A 25,731-nucleotide genomic window follows, 5' to 3' on the forward strand; every position below is an offset into this window, starting at 1 on the left:
GATATTTCTGCAGTGCACGCAAAGGGTGGGATGGTCAGCTTCCTGGGTTGAATGAGGAGGTTTACTTAACTTGTGAATTTATGCAGACATTCAAATACATTAATTGCATGACTCAGTACGCAGTCCTGACTACCTCTGGTTAGATAACAATCATTAACTATATTATATGAGGAATCCAGGAAAATAAGATGCTCTATCAGTCACTACTATTTTCGTCATAACCTTTGCCCACTTTTATTAAACTGACTAGTGTCTTCTGCAGTAGTCTTGTGGCATCAGGAAAGCTTTTACTACTGTAACAGGCCAATTCTATTTCATCTGAGGACCTGTTTCTACACTGACTAGCAGCAATTTAGAAGAAAAATTCATAGCGTCACAGCACTAACAGAGGTGTCATATGAAGAGAATTAGTCCTATATTTTTAGCTTTTCAATCATTGTCTCTTTTCAGCATTAAAAAGAGCAAAAGGAGTAATAAAGTTTTGCAAATGCTAATCTAATAGAGAAAGGGAACTTAAAGAAAATGGGTTTAGTTATAGTTTATGAAAACATAAACCACAAATATTTTGCTTCTCTGCTTGTTTTCATACCCAGTTCCATAAAAACAGAAACAGGAAATGAAGTTATGGATTCCGAGAGAGAAAGCAGAAAACAGACTCAAACTGCAGATAATTTCTTCTTTGTTTAATTTTTCCTCACTCCCTTTCTCCTAAATAACCGTGCTTTTTACACTGAAAATCTTTACAACAAAGGTCAAAGAGATCACAGACTACTGCACTATTACTGACATAAAGGAGGAAGTGTTCCTTGCTTTGCCAACATGCTATTTCCAGAAATACAGGTTCGATTTCTACAACAGCATTAAAGCAACAATTAACAGAATTGCTTTCTTATTGTCCTGATGTTCAGGTACAGAGTAGTTTAACTAGCATATAAATTATTCCATTTAAAGAAAGCTGCACTGATCCATGTGACATAGAGCGGTACCCTATCAGCATCTCATTCCAGACCTCTAACAATAGTGCACCACTAGAAAGTGTTTCAGAAGTTTTTAGAAGTGTTTTAGAGCCACAAGAAATCTAACAGTGGAAAATTAATCCCTCACCAGTGGTTTTAAAAAACAATAACATTTCAGACAAAATGAGTAAATAATAGGCTGACTTACAACTTCCAAGCACTCATGCAACCTGGGGAAAATAGGTGAGCTTAGGTTACCTTAAGACGTAAGGATGTATTGAAGAGGTGCACAAGATAGTCAGAAATTTTACATTACTGGAGACCTCAAGAGGCCACATGCTCTTGCTACGTGCTAAGCCATACGGTGACTATCAGCCAGAAACTCCTTGCCACATTAGCCTACAAGCATTTGTAGTTGCCCTTCTCTAGTTTCAATGTACCCTCTATTCTTCCCAGTACAGGGAATGAAATTAAATTTATCCCTGTATCAGCAGAAGAAAGGATGTTTATTTTGTTTTACATGTAGTGAAGCCTAGGAAAGGAAGGATATATATTCAGCATACTGGAAGAAATCCAGAAGGAGGATGTCTCCTGAGGCTAATGCAATTATGATTCCATTTTGGTTGGCTGTGGGAGCAGAAGGTATCATCTAACTGCAAGAACTGCTAGGCAAAGGTTATGGTCCTAAGTCTGTAGAGCACTGTGTACCCTGGACTCTGATTTTCTTAGTAAGTGAATTTGTACATGATAAGCTAGAGAAGAGGGATAGTCCTGGCACTGATAGATCTGCAAGCAGGGCAAGGGTTGGGAGTTCAAATACACAGTCTTAGGCTCTGACACAAAGAACAGCTGCATAAGGATATGCCTGTGCATTTCTGCAGAGCAGCTTGCTGAATCAAGGCTGTGAGGTAGTTTATTTCATGGATTATACATGTATTTAATTAAAATTCTAGATAAATATTTGCAGCAATAAGTTTTTGAAGCACTGTAAAGTTACATTGTATTAAACATTTATTGCAATCATATGAAATATTCCTTCGGTTAAATATTTACTGTTATTTTCAGGATATTGGTATTGAGCTTATTATAAACACAGCACAAATGCAAAGCCATCTTTCTCAAAGCAATATACTTCTTTGAGTTGCTTTTAGACTTATTTCCTGATGGATATTTGCCATTAATGTACTATGACTTTTTCCTTTATGAAAAAAAGGCTCCAGCCCAAGTTAAGAGAAAGCTGTAATTTAAAATATAGTTTCCACTGTGCTCAGCATTCTCGCGGAAATAATAGTTATTCCTTTTTCTTACTGCAGCTACTGTATTAAATATTTATGTTGATGTTTATTTTGTAAACAAAGAAACCAAATTAGCCTAACACATGAAACGTATGATGGGTTTTAATAACTGCATTTGTTTCATGTTGTGGCCTTTTATGCAATTGATTCAAAGGAATGTGTTAAATAATAAATAACATTTTAAAAATTACATCGAAGTTGGGATTTTTTTGGTTGGTTAGTTGATTTCCACCCCCCCGCCCCCCGCCCCAACCTGGAGATAAATTTTTTAAAAATAAAAATTTTGTGTGAGAATTTCTTCCTGATCGATAGTTGAACAGTCCAACCAACTTGAAGGTGCTATTTGAAGGACAACTGCTCTCATTTATTTAGTTTGTTCTATTTGCCACATTACCTTGGCATTTCTAGAAAGTTTGTTTCCAGCTTTTGCTGCTCATGACTGCACGAAATAGTGTGTTTTGGATTGGAAGCGCCTATGCTGTGTGCTAGAGGTGGGGTGTCAAGGAAAGGTATTCACCTGTCCAGACCTTATAACTCTGGGAATTGTACATAGCTGCTTCTTTGGCGTCTTTTCAACAGTGGGGTTTCACCTTGATAAGAGTAACTGCTCTCCATCCCTTTGGCATCAGTGCTAACACAATCATCACTTCACAAGGCCTTATAAAATGTCTGGCCTTTCTTAAGCAATTCTTTAAACCAACAGCACTTAGAAGTCGCCTTACTGACAGTTGTCTCAGTCCACCCTGTAGCGCAGTCTGAAAGGTTGGAATTTTTTTTTCTTGATTATCGGGGGAATCTGTCACTAAAAAGGTAAAGGAAATTTAAAAAATCAACCAAAAAAAGTAATAAGGACAAACTGAGGAACTGAAGAATTTATTATTCTTCAGATAAGGTCAGTAAAGACTATCAATGAACCAACTGTTATCACAGAAAAGGTGCTTGCATTTTCCTGCCTAGTTAAAGCTGTCAGTGGTCATGACATAATGCACATTCCTCAAGCCCAGTTATCAACACGACTCAGAGAGACTTGTATATTTTTATGTTCCTGCTTTAGCGTGATAGTGGTCTTTTGCTGCACATTCTTTAGATTTTACACACATCTATTGGAAGTGTCAAACAGTCTGGTGTTCTTAGATCTGTTTTCCTTCTCTTTTCAATCTGATGCTTAGTGAAGTATTGAAGCAGCTGCAGTTAACATGTTGCTCTAAAGCTGGCTTGAAAGGGGAAAATTAAAATTTAAAGATGTATCAAACTTACCATGAATTCACTTACTCCAGAATTAACATATTCTATTCTTCAAGGCCTAAGATAGTCCTTGTATACAGTGTGTTTTGACCTGTATACCGACAAAACTGTTACAAAAATTCTTCCAAAAATAGAAACAACTTTTTTTTTTTTAATTCAGTGAGGAATAAGAGAACCGAAATGTACCTTTTATTGTTATTAGTGTAATGGTTGCCTGAAAATCCTGTGCAATTCAGCTATGGAAACATCTTAAGAAGAGAGTTCCTAAATGTATATAGGTACAAAATGGAAGTAACTGAAAGGAGAATTTCGAGGGATGTCCCGGTTGTGGAATGACTTTAGGTTACCTGAAAAAAATCTACATTACTTTGATGCCATATATGCACATTAAATTACCTGTGTGGTTTCTAATGAGGTCATAATTAATTATCTCCAGTTGTAAAATATTGTTTGAATTCTCCAAGCACTTGTTGATGGCAGCGGGTTCATCTTGCTCAGCATTATCTTCGATACAGTTTGCTGACTTCCACTGAGCTAAATGAAGGCCCATTTCCCCTGCTAATATGGAAGTCAATCATGAGGGCTTCATGCATCACTCATCCAGTGAGAGAGCACCATAATCTTCTAAGATAAGATAAGAACAATGAATTGTGTTTTACGGTGCTTTGTGTGCTTTTAAGCCCAGCTTATCACTGGGAAGATCCAAAGTTCTACAAAGTCCAGTGAGTCCCTTAATTTTGCTCCTGTAGGGTTTTAAGACAAGGAAAAGTAACAGAAAAAAAATTGTTGGAGTAAGAGAACAACCTCACTGGGCATTCCTGGAGGGCTTCCTGGCAACTGGGGGATGCACATACCAAAAAGGAAGAGCAGCATGAAGGTGCAGGCCTGGAGGTGACAGTTCAGGGAACAATTAATAAAAATGAAACACTTTCCTCCTTCCAAAGATAGGTGCCATTCAACTGCAGCAGCCAGGGGGTTGCACTAAGTTGTACTGGGATAAGTCATACTACAGCCACTGACTGAACCCAAAATAAAGATCTTTGTACTAGTAAATAAAAAAGCAATAAGAAGCAAGTTCAAGCACTGGATCATACGTCAGCCCCATTGCTACCATGCTCACTGATGCAGCTTTGTCCTCTGCCACACAAAAGCCTTTGCGCTGGTGCTCAGCTATAGCTCAGTGCTGGGACTGCTCCAACAGGACATGCGGCCCAAAACACTGAGTACAGCCCCTGCAGGGCTGCTTCAGGCTGTGCTAGCAGGCCTGGCACCAGTACCCACACATTCATGTTGCAGAAAAGATATGTAAGTACCAAACATCAAGCTAACTCATCTATAGGACAAGTCTAAATCCTAACACGACCACAAAAGTTTGAAGCCACAGCTGTATACCCAGCAAATACTTAGCTCTAAACTTTTATTGTTTTGTCTGCCATTGACACTCAAAAAGGTATATAGACTCTGGTATTTCTGCTTTCCTGGGTGCATTGGTACAATTGTTCATTAAGACCACTTATAAATCTTTTATTGGTTAGGCCTTGGACAAGGATCTTATTACCCTGTAGAGCTGAAGAGAGGAGAAATAATTCGACCTCAGGCAGCCCATTGTTTAGATGCAGGAAATAAAGCAGCAGGGGCTGGATAAAATGGAAATGTTGTGAAGTGTCTTCAAACCAATTCTTGAAACATATTTAAAGATTAAAGGGGTCATACTTGGTCCTACTGTATTCAGAGCATATCAATGATGAATCGGATGCAGTATTTATACAGATAATTATTTTTTACATATATTTGTTGTAAATTTTACATGCTTAATTCTCCTTCTGACTCATTCTGCAGTGAATTGCAGAAGGAAAAGCCAACTGCAGTGATAAATTGCATAAGATACAACGAAGAGTATTCACTACAAAAATACTAATAGAGAAACCAGCATGTCCCAAACACTTTTATAACTAAGCCTCAAGGAAATAGCTCTTACTGAAGAATGTTGTTATTCAACATCAAACTCAGCATCAGAAACATTGGCAGTCAGGCAGTTCCAGCAGTGCTGATATACTGATAAAGTCAGTCTTACTTTCGGCTAGGTCATGTCCCCAAAATAACATCATTATCACTTACAGGTAAACTCATGACTGTGGAGATAAAAGATAGTGCTGTATCTACTATATCACCATTTTCAACACTAGTCACTTAAGGTACTGAAAGTTCAACTTGCCTATAACGGAACTCACAGGCAGAGTACTGCACTGGATCCACTTATTGCTTCCCAGTAGGTCCCACATAAGGATGACACACTCCTACTGTCTTTTTCCAGACCTTGGTCATGAATCCTGTCTCTTCCCCATAAAAACAAAAGGGAACAATACACTGCCAGGAAGCTTTGGCTGATCCTAACAATATTGTAAAAATAGTTTTTGTTCATCCATTCTAGATAATACATACTACTGGCAATCTTAAAATTAGTTGTGATATGAAAAAAAAAAATCAGATGAAACAGCAAACAGTGAAATTATATTAGCTTAATGAAAGGTTTAGTTAGTCCACAATTACCTAATCTGACACACTAGGTTAATTTTAGACTCTGCTTTTCAGAAAATGCCAGATGTAGCCTTTTCCTCAAAACAAGCTATTGGTATCTCTTTTTTGAGAGCCCTAAAAATTCACCTTGCACAAGTCAGTTTAGAACTGAGATATCAGTACTAGAGTGAAAACAATGGTGGTTCTTTTCTGAAAACAGGTAGAATAACGCATATAATAGAAAAATTCATAATCTAAGAGATCTCATTAATGCAGTAAATTAATGCAATTCAGTCATCCTGGTATTGCCCTATAAAGTCTTTGATCTGATAATGACGTGATACTAAGAACTGCCTTGCTTTTTCAGGTCAGAGTGCCAAAGCTGACTCAGAAATGTGATGCTGTCTGGAAAGTCTTTCCAAAAGCTGACTGGAAGACACCCTCTCAAAATAGTTAGGAGGAAACCAACTGTTAGCAACACTTGCAAGTTTTATTTCTTAATTGAATAATGTCTAAAAGAAATATATGTCAGATGCATAAAAATAAAATCAGAAACCAAAAATAAATCTGAAAAGCAGGATAAACAGTTTCCTACAACTTTCTGTCAAGCTGCTTTACTCGGCATTTCCTGGTATTCTCACTCAATGGTTCTGTGTCTTAAAATATGGCACTTTTCAGAATGCTGACTTAAAATAATAATTGCAATTAAAATATGTTCCCTTAGTAAAATGAGATTTCTTGTGTTTTGCATCCATTGTGTCCTGAAATAACCAGTAAACTAAAAAGAAACTTCTCTGCACTCTCTACCCCCAAAATGTTATTATTTGTTTGCACAGCTCAAAAGAGATAACTGTGCACTTGACTGAGCATTTAATATCAGGAAAGTTTTTAAAGTTTTCTGTTGCAGAGAAGGGATTGCTCAGAAAGCTCCATCATTGCAAAGGTGCATAACTACATGAATTACTTGCCAGCAACAAGAAAGGGGGAAATGTTGGGTGAAATTGAATGAGATAGAGCAATGGAGGGAAAAAGGAAAGTGCTGGAAGATAAATGAGCACTAAAAAGGTCTACTTGCAGCACATTAGACTGCAGAGCCAATACTAGCAATAATGGCAGCGGCATACTGGAATCATGCATGTGCAGAATTGTGGAAGAAAGACTGCACTGTGCCTGTTTGCAGGAGCACAGGCTCAGGCAGAACTATCAACCTTGATTCAAAACTTTTTAACATTCAAACCAAAGAAGGAGGACCATCTAGGACATATAAAAGAAACAGAACTCTATCGGTAGAGAAGCCAGAGAGGATTTTGTTGCTGGCATAGCCTGAGATTTTGCGGATACTCCAGATGGTAGCTGAGCTGTTGCTGTGTGCAGAGCACCCATATTACTCTTTCATATGGCCCTTGATGCTGGCCCAGTAGCACTGTGAGCACCTCAGCCCTTGGGTCCCCCATGGAGGCAGAGAGCACACCAAGGCAGGTGCTGGCAGATGAGTTGATGCTCCATATCTCAAAGCTATTAAGAGCAGACAATGGGGTGGGGCAGGAGGCTGGGAAGGGAAAAAATCACAGAGCTAATTGAGGAAAAGATTTCCTTTAAATGCTAAACCACCTTGAAGAAACATGATGCCAGTTGAATAACTGATGTTAACACTAAATGCTGGTTAAGGGGAGGGAAAATAGCTGTAAATACAAAGAGCAATAAAGTTCAGGGCAATTTGGATAGGTTAGAAGCACACACTTTTAAATAACTGCAGTTCCAAGATGTAAGAGGCAATGTAACGAGGCAATAAGAAGAGAAAGTCCACCTCTCCCTCTGTTATGAAACACTAAGCATGCTCTTAGCCTTTTCATGAATAAAAGTCTTCATGTCTTCTTCATGCTGCTTGGTGGCAGAAAAACCCTATACAGCATAAACTGAGCATCGATACATGCAAAAAATAACTCAGGAGAGTAAGTCTAATACTATGAAAATGAGTGAAAATTCATTTGAATCGTGGTAAGAAATAACAGAGAAAATGTTATATCTCATATTATGAAAGCTAGAAATAGCAAGGCTTTTAAGGGGTAAGGTATGTATCTGGGAGAAGTAAATACCAGAGTACATAAATGATAATGCATAAAGGAATGCATAAAGGAAAAGCTACATATGTTTTCTAAGTCATTTAAACTTTTCTGTATAAGCACACTGCAGACCTTCGGATCTCAAGCAAGATTCTTGTTAGTATCCAGATTATAGAAACATGTAGAATTTGATGGATAGAACTGAAATATAAGAATATATTTGTATAACATTTTGCCCAGTCCTCTGAAATGTACCAGTGTATATGTTGAAATACTGTGTCTGACATAAATTAATTTGGCAGTAAAATATTATGCAGGTTAACATTTTGCTATGATGGGTAAGCAAATCTACAGTTTCACTGCAATGAATTGTTTTCCATTAGCTTTACTTTTCCTTAGCTAATGAATAAAGGCAGTAGAAAACTGAAAGCTCAGACACTAGAAGAATATACTAACCACACAATTACTTACGGTATTTGTGCAGAAACAAGAACAGACATTCATAGAAAATGCCGAATAACCTTAAATTATTCCAACACTTACCTATATAGTCTATTTCTCTCCAACACCACATTTAGTTAGATTTATACCTGCAGTACAGTAATACCAAAAGCTTTTAATTTCATTATGTTGCATAAAATCAGTTACAGTACTTTTCATCATCTCATGTTATGAATGATGGGACACACACACTATTTAAAATGCTGACTGAATAAACTCCATGAGTTATTAGAACCACATATTGCAGGAGGAAAAGAAAAGTAGGACTAAGGTTTGAGAGACCCTGACCTTACTCAGACTTTATTTTGGAGAATGTAATGCAACATATCTTGTTTGCGGCCATATAAAAAGGTATGATACGTGTACTAAAAAAACCTGAAGTTCTAATTCCAAACTGAGCATTTGACATATTGGTCAAAACCTTACAGATGAACAAAGGGATTTTTTGAATGATGCTATCGATGTATTTAATGTCCTGAATCTGTACATACTATGAGAATAAAGGATTATTTGAAAAATCTGGTCTTTCCTTTGGTTTCAAGAGTCCACATTTGCCTTCCAGTTGTTGATCACAAACACCTGCAACACACTGGGAGCTTAAAACCCCAGTGCCCGGGGTAGTACTGCCTGAACTGGACTGGCTGGGAGCTGTAGTCAAGGCCACAGAGGAAGAGAATCTTTTCTAACCAAACACTGCTGGCCCCATGAAAAGCAGTGGGGGCTGGGGTGGAGGAGGAAAGTGCCCCAAAATCCCTATTTCAGTAAAATATATGAAGTTCCCACAGATGCAGAATTCACATATTTAACTTCCTTTTTGTATGGCATTTTAATTATTAAACTTTTACAGGCTCCTCTGACTCGTAAGTAGCACTAATACATATAGACTATATCATACTACTGAAGCTGTTGGGGTGTTCCATGTTAAATGTTTTATAAATCATTTAAAAAATAAAGTTAAGGCAGCTGCTGCTCCTTGCTGCTTGATACCCCTCGTCTTTTCAAGTGTCCCTTTTGTGTGTGGGAAGAAACCATTCAGATTTCAGAATTACACAATAAAGAATTTCCCAGCCCCAGACTACAGAACATATAAGTATATAGGTAATAGATATGTATATTCATATTTTTATCCTCACTGAGGGGGAAAACAAACAAACAAACAAACCAAACCAAACAAAAAACCCCCACAAAACAACAGCCAACCAACAACAACAAAAAAACCCAAACACAAACAAAACCACCAAACCCAAAAAACACTATACAACTGGTTTTTGAATCAGAAATTTTTAGTTTTAGCATTAGTATTCACGCAGTTCCCAGGATGCAATATATTTTGTTCATTAAACACTGGGAAAGGACTAGTGAATCCATGGACAAGCACCAAACTTAAAAATAAGATCCTAGATAACAATCAGTCAAAAATTAATGTAATAATAAAAACAGAAATAAAACCAGCAACCCTGTTTGCTTCAGCCTTCTAATCTCCCAGAAAAGCCACCATTCTGTGTATTGAGAATGTAAATATAGAATCTATTTGTCATAGTACAAAAGATCATGTCCAAGTTATTGTTTTTGATGAATTTCCTTCTGCAGCAAGAAATCTGCAGCTTGTATACATTGACCAAGTCCCACAGGTCATTCAGAATTACAATTCTTTTCCTTAAGTAATGCCTCACATACCATCATGCACAAGTGATAAACGACGGTTGTCAAACACCCAATTGGCAATTCACTTTCTGACTTAAAGGGTCAGATTGTAAGCACTTGGAGTAAAATTCCTCAGAAAAACTTCACCAGCTCTCTGTTCCATTTTCAGTTACATAGATGTTATTCAAGTGATGAGAAATTCAAATCTGTCCTGAGCAGTATGAAAGTGATACTACTGTGAAACACCCAACTCTACCAAGTTCTATTTAAAAACTAGTGTGCTATTTCAGGGATTCATGGTGGGAAGAACAGTGAAGAGGAGGGCATCATCAGTTCTGAAGGTAATTTAAAAGTTATATTTATACCTGCCACAGATGAAGACTTGGCAACAATATAATACATATATCTATGTCAAAACTTGAAAAAAGAAAATACCAGATCTATCATAAGTTATATGTTGTTGGAAGTTTGTCAGTAACCTCATTATAAAGGCTGATACCTGCAAAACTTGAACTTTCCTTTCTGAAGTCAACTACAAGGCTTAAATTGTCACCTTTTTGGCATCCCTCTTGTAAAGGTCACCATTTTGCGACAACACTGAAAAATCAATTGGTTCATCCCTGACATATGCTGCCAGATAATGCATTACAACTGATGCCACATGGAGCAAGACAAAAACAGTGGCAGAATATCTTTGTCAGAGATCATTAAATTTCCACTGTTTTATACAGAATGATAATTGATGAAGAGTGAAGGAACCAGTTCCCTCAAATCTGCCTGATTTCCTGTTAATTTATTTATTTGGCTGATTGGTAACTGCCCAGTTGAGCAATGGTTGTGTCATCTTGCGAAGTCAAAACCCAAGGGCTGAGCTCCAGCCCCGTCTACTAAGAAAGTTTTGAATGAGAAGGTGGGAGAAGAGGCAGAAAGGGCCTTTCTTCCACACCAAAATGAAATTAAGCTAAAACATTAATATTCTCTGAAAGTTAGAGTAAGTTTTCTCTTCCTGCCAGTCTCAATAAAACCTTCAATATTTGCAAAATACAACTTCAAATGCAGGCCTTACATGAGACAATCAGTTTTCTAAGTTGAAAAAATATTTTTTTGTCTTTGTTTCTTCATTTTCTAATATTATTTCTACCAGTAGTTCAACATGACAGCTTAGATATGTTACCTGAAAGGGAATTAGAAAGATTCTCACTCCTGAAAAGATACAAAACAAGTATTTCATGTAAAGAGTAACACTCATGGGAACATAAATATCAGTTCTGTGAAGATGTAGAGAAAATATATTCAGAGAAGTAGCTGTGCTGCTAAGAAACCTCTTCATTAAAGGGATTCATTTGTTTGGATTAGACTCTGCCAGTTGAACACAAAGTTTTCTTCCTGAGAGATCCCCTTCGTTCACTGACATTTGTAAAGTGCTATAAAATGCTAATTGGTATCATCAGCAAACGATTAACATTCTGTTTAGTCTTATTCTCAAAGCAAAAATTATAATAGGAAATAAAATGTCATACAGCAAAGAGATAGCTGAAGACTTTTAAGAAGAGGCAATTTTATTTTCCTTTAGATGTTAACTTTACCTCTGTATGACCGGTTGTCCTTACGCCCTTCCAGACATCCACTGCCTTAGCAACAAACCTTTCTGCTTCTGACAAGTTGCCTCTGCCCAAAGAAGTTTGCTGCTAAAGAAAAAATAATATTCTAATAAAAATCTGCCTTTGAATAATTTTATTTAACTTCTGTGTCCCTAGCATTTTTTGCTAACCTGCAGATAGACCTCAGCTGACCACCAGTTTGCTTCTTTGCCCCAAAGTCTGTTCTGTTTCCTCCTGTCTTTATAATCGGGTATAGCTTTTCCTCTCCCCTCCACCAAATCTTGGAAAGAGAATCAGTCTGCTCCACTGTGCTATAGTACAAAATGTTTTTCATAGCTCTGTTAGGCTAAGTACTGCAGAGTTCAAGCACAACATGGTATTTGAATTACTCTAACATGTAAAAACATTTCTGGATTAAAAAATACTTTATTGCCACCAATTTAAAACCATAAACATGCTTTGAATCCAATTCAATATATTCCTTATTTGTTCCTCATTCTCTCCTGTTATTATTATTAGAAGGTATAAATTTCCAGCAAGGCTTGTGTTTGACAAGACTCCATTATTTGCACATGACAAGGTTTATCAAAAACAGTTGGATTTTTATGAGGAGCCTTTTATGTTTCCTCCATAAAATATAAATAAATGAAAAGGATTAGACGGAGGAAGCAGAGTATAATTCATCACCAATGTGAAGCAGAAGGAGCAGGCTGCAGATGGATGAACTGAAGAAGAACATGGTGACTGGTCTAGAGAAGAAAACTAACTCTCAAATGTTGGGGAGCAAAAAGCACAATAAAGGAGCATTGACTTTTCTTGCCATTTTTAGGTGTTCCTAAGTGCGCAAAGTACAGAATCACCCTACAATGCAAAAGCTTATACAAAATAGTAATGCAGCTGTCTAGTTTTATTTGTTTGGCTGGTATTTGTTTGGTTTGTGGTTACAGAATAAATTGAAAGACTAGAAGCTTAAAATTAAATCTGCTCCCTGTAAATAGTTAGAGAACAATTAGGAGGAAACATTTTAAGGTGGCAGTGTCTCACTCTGTTCTCATTACCCTCCTGTCAGCCAGATAAAAATCAATTTAATTGCCCTGTATTCCTATAATAATAAGTGGTGGAGATAGTGGCCCACATTTTTTTGTCCAAATAAAGCTGAAAAGTCATCCTACAATCCCAAGGCAAGTCCATAGGATTACTTCTACCCATCATATATGCCGTACAAAGAAACTCCAGGAACGAGGTTGTTTTCTTACACAAGTTAGGCAACTGCATCACCTTTTGTGTCTCTGTCTGTGGCAATGGCATATACAAAATAGGCACATGGTAATTGTGTTTATTTGGATAGAACTTACAAAGTAACCCACAAAAGGCTTATGATAAGCAAAGTGTTCACAAGCCTCAGGTATTGAATGCACCCAAAGATCTATCTTTCCAAGCCCACTCTCTACTTTCCAGCAGAACTGAAGTTCCTTTTCTCTTGAAACTCTAAAATTTGGGCATTTACTTTTGGTCCAGTTCAGAATGAAAATAGTTTTGCAGACAGTAAAAACTCTAATATTTGCTTTCAGTAAGGTAAACATGAAAGAAAACATGCACAAACAAAATGTTTTGTTATGGCAGAAAGTCAAAATACATTATCTTATCAAAACAAAGTAAAAACATATTTATAACCCTTTATTTAGGCACTTTTTCCTTCCAGATTTCATCAGCATCAATGTGTTCCCATGGAGCTTTTCTGTTTTGGTGAAACTGCAGTGAAAAGCTTTTCAGAATGTTACAGTTTAAAGTAGGCATTTCCAAGGACGCTCCTGAAATGAAAGCTGACGGTCATCATAGATATTTGGAGCGCAAAGCATGCCGTTCTTAAATGCAAGTGCTGTGTAAATACTTAGGTAGATGAATTATACAAATATTATCTCACCTCAAACCATTGCAAGATTATCTGTATTTTTTCAAAATGAATAGACCCTCCTCTAAGATGATCTCTTACTACATCGTGACCTTATCTATAAAAACTTTTGGTTTTTATCTATATGAGGTGTGTCTTTCTTCCCACACGTACCCACGACTCTGCCTGTCAGTACTAAATCTCTTTCCAGTAAAAAAGGAGTCAGAGGAGAATGTCTTTAGAGACAGAGTGAATTATCCAGAATAAGTAGGAAAGCTTAGGTTAAAATAATGGCTTTCAGAATGATGGGTACAAGATGGAGAGGGACTGTCTCAAGGAGATAAATTTTGCTAACAGTTTCCACAATGAAAAGGCATACATTATACTTAACCAACTCTCTGACTCAAGTGTGTGAGCCACAGTAGAAATCCAATAGAGAAACATTTTTTGGCACTTTTACATCACCTCCCCAGAGCAGGAGTTAAATCACAAGTGTTAAAGCGCAAAGTAAATAAAAACTTGCTATATTACAGACTTAGTTCAGAAAGACTAACTTAGTGTTTCATTCTTTCCTTCATTTTAATATTGTCATTTTTGATCTTGATCTCACAAACTTTTATACATGTGATTTCCCATACAAGAAAAGCTGAATGTATGCATTATGCTTTGCAAGATCTGTGCCTCACATTGCAAGTTCTTCGTCAACTGTTCTATCAGTGCTAGATAAACAGAGATATAATTAATGGGCAACATGAGAGATTCAGGTGCTAGTTAAGGTAAACTCATTCCCAGGAATTTTTTTTATGCAGGCATGTAGCATTGAATCGACTAGCTAAATTTCTGTGTTAATGAAGTCTATCTTTTATTCATGGGGCTAACCCTGAATGTTTTCATTTGTTGGGAATAAATTGTGACCTCCTGGTACTTCTCACTCTGCTGGGCCACGTGATATTTAAGAGAGTTGTATATCCCGTGATATAATCAGGTTGTACAAATCTGACTCAACTGTTGATAGAATCTGACCAGATAGATGACATTTATTTTGCACTGTTGGCTAAATCTTTGGCACACCCTGTACTGGATTACACCATGGATCAAAACAGGGAGAAAAAAAAAGGAGCCATGAAATGATATTTCAATACATGGGAGAACACTTAAATCTGATCTGTAGACATGCTAGCAACAAGCACAAGGCAAAAATCCAACTCCAGGCAGTCTGGGAAAGTTACCTTATGTACTGTACACGAAGGCATCAACATTACATTTGCTCTTGCTTCTCCATTTGATCATTCAAAAAAACCCACAAAGCTGCTACAGTTCTGCCCCTCTTACTTGTCTCTAGATATAGAGCAGTGATTTTCCTGAAATCAAAATTGAAGAACTCACAGGAAAGTACTGATACTTAAAGCAACATACAACAAAGGCATCTTGGAGCTATTAACTGCTACAACCCAGGAGTCATTCTTCCAAGGCCAGTTCAAAAGAAGCAACTGATTCATTGAGAGAAGTCAGCACAGAGTGTCCAGCAAAGAGCTGTCCTTGTGACTCTTTGATGAGAGAGAGCTCAGTCACCAACCAGCCACCATCTCTAGTTTTAGTCTCTACTGACATTCTGTATGTCAACAAAATGCCAGATGTGATGTGTCTGGGACACGTGGGATCCCTGGGGCAGGGCATGAAACGCAGAAGTGACGGGGAAAGCTGATTTATGCAGCCGTATTCTCTCCACTACCGTAGACATCCGGAGATTGTGTCCACTCCTCACTTTGTACCAGAGACAAATACCAGTCTCTGAGTCCCCAAAAGGGTGAACAAACAGATAAGTTAAACCAGAGCAAGCTCAAGGCTCCTCTGCACTGTGCACTGAGCTTTTCCATGCTAAGAAGGCATTAGGTAGAAAGATTGGTTTTATAGCATGGGCAAAACACATTTGAAAACAGCAGAACAGAGAAAAATGCCTATCAGAATTATGTAGATATAAAGGAGCGCAACGAGTCAAGTAGAACATCTCTGTTAGAGAGAAGGGCTAGAAGAGATCAGTTCTGAGGAGCTACAGTTAAAAAACTTGCGTGTTGATTTTTTGTTAGTTTTGTGGGGTTTGTTTGTTTTTCTATTCAGACTCAGTTGAAAAGGTTTTCCAGACCCATCTCAGTACATTGCGCAATGCAAGCAGTACACATAACAACCCAAGCACACAGAGGACAGAGATTGACTCAGTATGTGTAAGTTCTCCTTAGACATATGGATTCATTGCTTAACAGGACCAACCAGACACACAGGAAGCAGGCTGCAGGTGCTATGCATATGCCCTCATCTCCCATTGCAACAGACATCTGGCATCTCTGAATACCGCAATTCATGTGCAGCTACTGGGCCATGTCCCCCGTCTGCACCCATCCTGCCACACTGGTGCATAAAGGTGAGAAGATCACCTACCAACCAGGCTTTGAGCAAGAAACCCCAAAGCATCATAAAAATGATTGTCCTGTGGGCTGAGCAGCCTACGCCTTGGTCTGCTGCAAGAGCACATGAAGTAGCTGGAATGGCTGTTGTGCACCTCTGCTGAATCCTCATAACATCGATGGCCCCATTGCACACCAGGATGAGCTACCTCTGAGACTGCCTCTCCATTTGCAGCTGTGATTTGTCACTGCTTTCATTCCCAATAACAGGTTCAGAGAAATGAATCAGGGAATACAGAAAAATATCTCAGACCATCTGTTTAGAAGGTGGATTTCACACCTGAGTGTTGATCTAAGAGCTACTAAAAAGGTGACAATTTCAGTATAGCTCTTAAGATCTTTTCCTGTATGGCTTTAATGATAACAAAAAGTAGCCTTTAGCTCCAAAATTTTGCCACAGTCTAAAACACAGACCAAAATAACTTTTTAAGCAGGTGATAATCATATTTTACAGGTCAAATTCTTCCCCACTAATCACACCAGACAGCAGTTAATTCTTTACATAGTCTGTCATTTCCAGGGGATTCCTTATCACATGGTGCATTGTTATGGCCAAGATGGGAATCCCACACACTCCAAATTCAATTCATTAGTATGGACTAGATAGGAAATACATCTGACATTATTTCCCAGTGAGCAGGAAAATAATAATAACAGTAATAGAAACAATTACTTTATATTCCACTACTTAGAAACACCAAACCACCAAACTCAAAGGAATAAGTAAGATAAAGGAAGATGGGTTAAAAAAAATGCTAAGTTAATTGAGCAGAACATCACTATTTTGTGTCCAAAAAATTGCTTTTCAACTTAATGGACTGATTAACATTTTGCAAATTCTGTATATACAGAGCTGTACCTGGTCTGTGGGCCTATTTCCATAACTAGCAAGTGAGTTTTTAAATAAATGAACTGTGGTTGTTTTCATTAGTGGTCTGGTAAGCTGGGATCGTTTGCCAAAATAACAAGAAAATATTTGTTTCATGACAGTGATTGTTTTCTTTAGAAACGTGATGGTGCACTAAAGACATCCAGTCATAGCAAAGTCATCAAGACAGCTTGCTTTGCACATTGCTGTAATACTGTTTTAAATCTGCCAAAAGCCAGTTCTGAACAAGTCAAGAAATGTCTAAGAAGCTGTAACACTATTGAGTAGTAATGCTCACAGATTCAAACAAGGATAGATTTGATTATTTTATGTTCTGCCTACCAGACAGAAGTTGTACAAAAGAGATAGCTAACATACAAAGCTTGGTAAAATGTTTACGTCTTTCTTAAAAACAAGAAGAATAAAAAATTGGTTCAGACAAAACTTGGCAAACTCTTCAACAGCTGTTTGACGGTGACTCAGAAGGCTGTCAGCAGCCTGTGTCACAGTTTGCCCTCTCCTAGAATCCCTCTTCTATGTAGGTAGACTGAAGAGAAGGTGAAATTGGCTCAGAGTATGTTACAGTTTGTCTTGGAGTTTGACAATTAGAGACCATTGCTGGTGCACAGACTGCTGCTTTCATTATCTCAGCATTTTCTGAAACCTGAATCAGAACAACCCCAAAATAAAGTAACACAAATATAACCACAACAGTATTGGCCTACTGTACATTTACACAAGTTTGTGTAGGTTTAATTGGAAGTGTATGTTCATATATCAAGCCTGGAGACTTGGCTTAAGAAGACAGACAAATAAATGGTATGTGCCCCCGCTAAACTTTTAGCTGGAGGGAAAGCAAGGAGTTCTTTGAAGTTTCTTATAAAATGTAAAAAGCAGTACCTGGCTTAAAGTAGGAATATGCAGATTAGAATTCCTCAGGTATTAAGCTCTTCTGGCTCACAAATTGTTTGTGTTTGAATGCAGGCTAAAGGAGAAGAAAATAAAAAGAGCTGTACCATAAGACTTTTTAATGACACAATTGTGGAAACCAGTCCAAATTCCTGGTTTTTTCCCCTAACAAGGAAGCTGTCATTGATGTTGGAAGCTGCTGTTTGATACCAGTAGATTTTTATGCTATTTCTCTGCAGAGAACAAACTATATAGTCATAATTTTTGCAATAATTTTAATTACCTGTCAAATTATTTTGTGTTTCGCCTAAAGGATATTTTTTTTTATCTTACTTTTGGTACTGTTCTCAAATTCCAGTTGCCATCATTTAAGAAACGTTAATGATGCTAATGAATACTAAAGGTCAGACACTTAGCTTGTGTAAATTAGCACAGCTCAGTTGATTTCTGTAGCTCTACTGATTTACAGTTACTGAGGACCTTAAGATCCTGGCATTGCAATTTATTAGTCTTGGCTATAGATTTTGTTCCATACATTCAGCTGTTTAGAAGTGTTTGCAGGGTCAAATGAAAATGCAGGTTAAGGCAACAAATGTTAGTCAATGTGAACCAAAACAACTTTTCATGTTCGTTCGCACTTGCATTCATGGCTTCATAGATATGAACACACATAAAAAAGTGAAATTCAGTTCAAACTTTTCAGGTTTGCAACTGAAGCACAAACAGAGCGTTATACATGGTTTCAACTAGTAAGCTCCAACCCCACCATTTTTCATTTACACACTGCTGTACTTCGAATCTCAGACCAATCTGCAATTTTAGTATAAAATCATAATACAGCAATCCTGGGCTCACAACTGAGGCAATGTATTGAAAAAGCAGAGTAGATTACAACCACCATAAAATCTTTGGAAGAATCTGAATGCCATTGCATTTTAGCAGAACTCCTAAACAATTAGTTCTAGCGTGGTTCCTAGTTTCATCCTGTCTGATTCATCTAATGGTGTGGGTTTACCTTTACACAGTATGTCTTAGCATGCATCATGTGTTTTGTGTCATATTTCTAATCCCCAGGTCAAAGTCTACTGCACTGACCAGTGTGACCACCGCATTTGCTTTCTCTGTGTATTTACTTATATGAAATGAGAGCTCTTCAGGGCAGGGCCTACAAGCGTTTCTAAATGAGTCTGAGTTTTAATGGCAGGTCTCAGCCATCACTATGACACAATTACCTATGAGAAAATTCCTCTTTATTTGCTCTGGGGCAGGAAGTACAGACACAGACCTCTGCTAAGCAAAATAGTGACTCATCTGAAAAAACAAGTGGACATGTAAAGGCTGTTGCCTAATAATTCTGCATGAGATCTGGACTTTCTTAAAGTGGTCACCTAAAAGCATCAGAGGATAGATGAGTATATCCTAAACAAGACTAGCTGTTCTGCAGATTTAAAAAATATCAGAGATACTACCCTCAGGGGAAAAACAATGAAAATTATTCCACTGAAATATTCATAACAATGGGACAAAATATACAATGGCTGTGACAACTTCCCTTTTACGTCAGGATAAACTGAAAATGATAATAAATTTCCTCCCTTACTCCCATCAAATAACAAAATATTTAAACCAGAAAAGAAAATAAGCCATTCAGCTATGAGGTGCTGTAAGGCACTAATTTGACTCTGGCAAAAGAAAGATTTGAATATAAAGATACCTGAAAACTAAGAGAAGTGTTTTACTCTAGAGGTTAAGGTGGAACAGTGACTGAGTGCATGAGCACACAAATTTCATTTGGGAGAAGCGAAAGAATTTTGAAGAAAACATTTGAACAATAGCTTTTGTCAAGAAATATGCATTTTCTAATCAAAACAGACACCTGTCCAACCCTCAGATCCCATATTCTTCTACTGTTTTAATCATTCTTGAGAATTGTTCAACTAAGTCTAGAGCAACTAACACCAGAGCGCACGAATACACTTCTATGTCACTTTCCAGTAAATGACTTCCTAGCAACTTGAAATCTCAGGTGTCAATGTTTCTGAGTGAAGACACCTATTGCTGAAGGTTTGAGGCTCAGAGAAAGAAATCACGTCTTTGAGTCTGTTAGTTAGAAGTTTTTGCTTGTGTGTCTTCCACAAGATCTTTCCTAGCATAAAAAAAAGTGGAGGAGATAATCAGAAACTATAGGATGAGTCAGGTAGGGAGGAACTGATCACTCTGCTGCTCCACTTGGATATGCACAATGAGGTTATAGGACTTCTACCATCCTCATTGTCTGTGGCAACACTTGATGGGGCTGGAAGACTTGATTTGAAATTACTGCCTTAGCCTTAGTAGAATGTCATTGCTTATGGGTTTGTGTCAGAAAAGGTGATTAAGGTAGAATTTACTCCTATCATCACATTAGCTTTTCTAGAGAACTTTTAAAGTTATATTTAATGTTTTAAGTCCCCAGACAAAAAGCTGGAAGAATCAATGATTTGTCTTGCCCTTTTCGTTGCTTTCATTTTCAAGCCTTTATCCCTAGCTTACGAATATTAGACCGCAACAGGCTGTGGCAATATAAAGTATGTTGGCTCCCCAAGTGCTAGGATACTTTAGAAAAACAGAGAAAGATAAGAACGTTAAGAAGAATGTATTTAGCTAAAAAACCCTATCACTCTGAGTGTCTTATGAGTATTTATGTTTTAAGTAGGGCTGGACATAACCTGGTGCTAAAGATACATGCTATATGTTGCAAGTGGGATTTCATAGAACAGCAAAATCCCGAAGCTTTCTGGCAAGATCAATGAAAGTGGGGGAAACATAACTACCCCTTTTTCTGAAAACATCAGAAATCCTGGAGAAGAAAACATTTTTAACAGAAGCAAATGGGACACCTAGAGGAATAGATAAAACTTGGATGGACTCCTAAAACATTTTTTTCACCAGAGCATCAGTATCAGTCAATTCAGAATTATACTGAAATTGGATGAAAAGTTGCACAGTAATAAAAACCAACTTTTCAAAGATTAGGTAGTTTGAAAGGGGACCTTGTTGGATGATAGTAAAGAGCTTGAAAAACTTATTTCACCACATTAAGAATTTGAGAACATAACTTAGGTATTTTGTGAGAAAAGCCCATAGCTGCCCCTGAGACAGACCCTCACCTACCTACTCTCCATTTAGTCTGGCATAGATACTTGCATCTTCTAAACAAGCTGTTGAACCTAACAGGTATTTGGACTTTTGCTCCTATCCCTAATCAGGACACACATGAAACTGGAATTTGTATTTTAAACGAGCTACAGAGCTTCCTTTACATTAAACAGTTCCTGCTCAGTGTATACCTACCTGAAGCATAGCAGCCTCATCAATCTAGGATTTACAGCCTCCATTATATTATTCTTTCTTCCCTCCCACAGGGTAAGCACAAAGCCGCATTTTGCAGTCTCTACTTGTAGAAGCTGCCTGAATCCTCGCTCTCTGCAAATTGACTGCTATATGCATTACTGTTGTCAGATCCATAGGCATTTTTGACTCTTCTGTCCAGTTTTCTCACCATAAGCAGACCTCATTTTCCCATCTCTTCTAAAGTCATACAAAACAAGAGTTGTGGCAGCAGTTTAATTTACCTTGGCTATCTTCAGTCCTTAATGTGCATTAATACTGTTGCATAATGGAAATGCACTTAGCCCTGTAGAACCCATGACAGTCCGTGGGAGCTCTTGTTCCATTTCTAGCAGTTTTAGATGAATAACGTATGTTAGTCAGCCTTCCATAGCTCCCACGGTCATTCACACTTTGCCCTCTCAGAGCTTGTGCTGTGAGGCAGTGTGGCACAAGAAATTCAGGTGTATTCACATAACATGTTACCACAGCATAAGATTCCAAAATTAAAGTAAAAAACAGTCATTTCAAACAAACTTAAAGAAAAAGAGTGGGCAGCATGATTTATAGACAACAGCAAACTGGAACATAGGGAAGCTTGAGCTGTGTCAGAGTACGTCAGTAGCAGATACTCAGAAAAAGGTAACAAGGAGAGAACAGGCACCAATTAATCCTTCCCCAATACACCCCCAACACAATGCAGTTGTTGAATACACTCCACCAGTAGCATTCCGTTTAAATACGACACTGTTCTACGCTGAGAGAGGTACTACAGCAGGTAAATATAGTGATAGCAGTCTGACCCTAATTATTTCAAGGAAAACCCCAAACTGGACCTTTTCCATGTGACAAAATGTAAAATATGCACAGGAGAAAACCAGAGAAGAAAGATGGGGAGAGTATTAGTCACTTGGGCACAGCTAACACAACTAGATAACTTTTGCACCAGCAATATCTGCCAGGTCAGAACAGAGGCGCAGTGAGGATACATGTGTCTAACCCCACAATGTAAATCTGTCTTAAAAACTGTACTCAATCCTTCCATTTCCTTTGCAGACAAACTGCTCCACTTTCTCCCACTGAGGAAGAAATACCTGTTGCGCAGCCAGTCTCTGTATTTCTTATTCTTTTCCTTCCCATCCATGCTCAGAGAAGGGAGGAGTCCCAGCTAAACCCATAACACGGTCACGCATGAAGTGACCTTTTCTCAAAGGTGGGATACTAGGATAGCAATAACAGGATGTTTTACTCTTTCTTCTTGTTAGGACCATGTAGTCATAATTATTATACATTATTTTTTCCGATACAAATCATTACTTACCAATGTTGCCTGGGGGGAAATTTTGGGTAGAGGATCTCCAACATATCCGCCTGCACTTATTGCTAATACAAGGTTCACAGTGTGTGGAGGAGGCTGGAGCACCTCTGAGGGTTCTCAGGGATAGTTGCACAAGCATTAATGAAATCCCATTAATCACAGCCCTAGCCATCACAGACTTGTCAGCACAGGAGGTTGCAGACTACCCACAGCAGGTAGAGAGGTTAGAAAAACATGTCACAAGAAGGTACGTGTATGACCTTTCCTGAGTCTGCAGTGTTGGTCAAAACATTTTTGTGCTTTGACTAAACCGGAGATGGGAGAAAAATGCCATAGGGAGAACATCTGCAAAACTTAAAATGGCACAGTCCAGGGAATTTCCACAGTTCCACTCTCCACCTATCAGAGACTTGAATGGGAGTATTTCTCCATCAACTTTGCCAGGCAGGTAATTATTTGTACTCCTCAGTATCCATATTAACTACACATACAAAGGAGTGCTGTTTTCTATCTATTTTGCATGCAAAATATGGCAGAGAAGACAACTATTTCTTACCACCAGCATTAAAGCCTTATAAGCAAGAACCACAATATTGTAAAGAGAAATAGCTTTACTTGTCATACAGTCTTCTCTCACTCTGCCTGTCACAGCTGTGCTAGACATGCAGTAATCCTATACCTCTCACGTATAGCCCAGGAGATCTGGCACCTGATAAGGTTTCACCGTTCACTCTGGGCCAAGTTTGCTCAGGTACACTGGTGTGAATTTGCAGTTGCCCATAGTCAGCAGATATTCCAGCACAGTGTAAACCAAAAGTACATTTCTGGCCTCTTGTTAGTATTCTGGACACCTCATTATCATGGAGGAATTTAGAATCTCTGGAGCAGGTCTGGTACAAGAAGAGAAGCCTTTACTGTTCTCCCGTGCCAGATAAAGTGTCTTGGAACCTGCTCGCAGATGCAAACTCAAACAGAGAGATGCTGCACACCCACCCCAGGTTTTCCCTGACAAACACAAGCAGATGTGGATGATTGATTGAAAGTGTCATTTAAGATGAGGTCTCCTTCCTCACATTCCCATTACATTCTTTGAGGACCAGTTTAGAAGCTGTGGAGCACACAGTTGGGAAGTCACAAAAAGGCTTTTTCAGAAGCCTGGAAGAGGCTTGATTTGTCCGTATCACAAGTCAAAATTAGCCTTTTTATAAAAAATACATGAATAAGTTGCTGGGTTTGTATCTCAATATTTGTCAAGCTAGGCTTCTTTTCTTTTTCTATCAGAATGGTCTGTACTTTTCCTCTGCCCTTGAACAGCCGTATTCTGAAAACCTATAGAAAGAGCTATGCACATTTCCTGCTGTGTATATTTACAAGGGAAAAAGGGTATAATTAAATAGAAGATACTAATAGAAGTATATAAGTTTCTGTAAACCATGTTTCTAAGTCATTTGGGGGATTTTGTTAACAAGAGGTAGTGTTCAGTAATATATTTCATATTCAAATCTATTGTGATACAACTTCCTTTGTTCAAAAGGGACAAATTCCCATTTTTTTAATATACTTTCAAGCGATCATCAAAAAAACATCAAAAAAGCACAGAAAGATTGTATTCAAAGAACATGCACAAATGAATTCAGTATTTCATATGGGATGCAAAGAGAAGGGCAGTAATTTGTAAACTGTGAGATAAAAAAAGATACCAAGAGAAGAGGAATTGCTTTATATAACAAGCTTTGATTGTAAATAAAATGTCTGGACAGGATATTTAACTGTAATAAATTGACTGTTTGGGTCTTTGATGACTTACCTTTTTATCTTTATTGACATTAGCTATATTTTTATGGAACTTTATTGTATGGGAAAGAGTTTCTTGTTAGGGATTTGAAAAACTGGCTTACAGTACAAGCATCTTGAAAGCAGGAAAGATGTTGATGAACAGAGACTGAAAGGTAAGAAGAAAAGTCCTGAGTTTCTTGCATGCAAGAAAATCACAGGCAAGACAGGAGACGGAACGTGGATATGTTTAATTGCACTTTAAGCAGGATCAGCATTTTGTTACATTTATTTTACTATGTGTTTGTAATGCAGTAAGAAAATGGCAGGAGAGAGAACGAAGGCTCTCTGCATTCCACTGCTGTAGCCTGAGTCACTAGTGAAATCAAAGGACTAGACTTCGACTTCAGTTAGGGATGACATTCCTTCTATCCAGTCCTAGCATTTACTGCTAAATGACCAACAGCTCTGCCCTCAAATTCTAAGATTATGGAAGCAGTTTATGAGCCAGGGTCTGGAATGAGCCTAAATGTTACATAAAAGGATCAAATACCTTTCCCTGGTGTGTTCCATTTAGTTCTTCAAACAAATTTAGTATTTTCATATTTTTTTTTTCTTCTCCACCATCTCTAGTTGAGATTTTTCCCATGTTGAATTTTATTTTGTTCACCCAGCAAGGTTCAAGAACCTAACCCAACACCATGAGACCTCTGGGAGCTGTGGTTCTTCCAGTGCTTCAGTGAACCTTACCAAGATCCTGCTGAGATGTGTCTGCCCAGAGGTGAGGGCAGGGGGAAGCAGGGAGGCTGTACAGCACTGCGCTTTCCTCCCAATTCAACAGAGAGGGCTCACTGCACTGGAAAAAGAACTTCTCCCATCACATTCCTACTCTCCTCCAGTTGATCCATGCTTTCCCACAGCATGTGTAATGGTAAAATAAGCCATTGTCACCCTGAATTATACCAGGGCTTTTGCCTGAAAACGTGTCATTTGAGAATGGGGGGATCTGTCCATTTGTAGAAGAGGCTTATGTTTGGAATATGACTGGAGATGCCTTTGTCCAATCAGCCTGACACAAGGTAATCACAAAACCCCACGCCCGAGGAGGTGTGTTCTCACTTGGACAACAGCAGAACTCCTCCCTGCCCAGGATTTAAGGTATTTGCTCAACTCAGACATGATAATTTTCATGGCAAGACCAAGGGAAGAAAGGCAAAATCTCTGTTACACCACACACGGCACAAAAGAGAATACATATCAAGCATATGTCTGGAAAGATCTTAGCACTACCTGAGTCTTGTGTTAGGGTTTCTAAAATG

This window comes from Caloenas nicobarica, chromosome 8 (genome assembly GCF_036013445.1).
Source record: "Caloenas nicobarica isolate bCalNic1 chromosome 8, bCalNic1.hap1, whole genome shotgun sequence".
Taxonomy (NCBI): domain Eukaryota; kingdom Metazoa; phylum Chordata; class Aves; order Columbiformes; family Columbidae; genus Caloenas; species Caloenas nicobarica.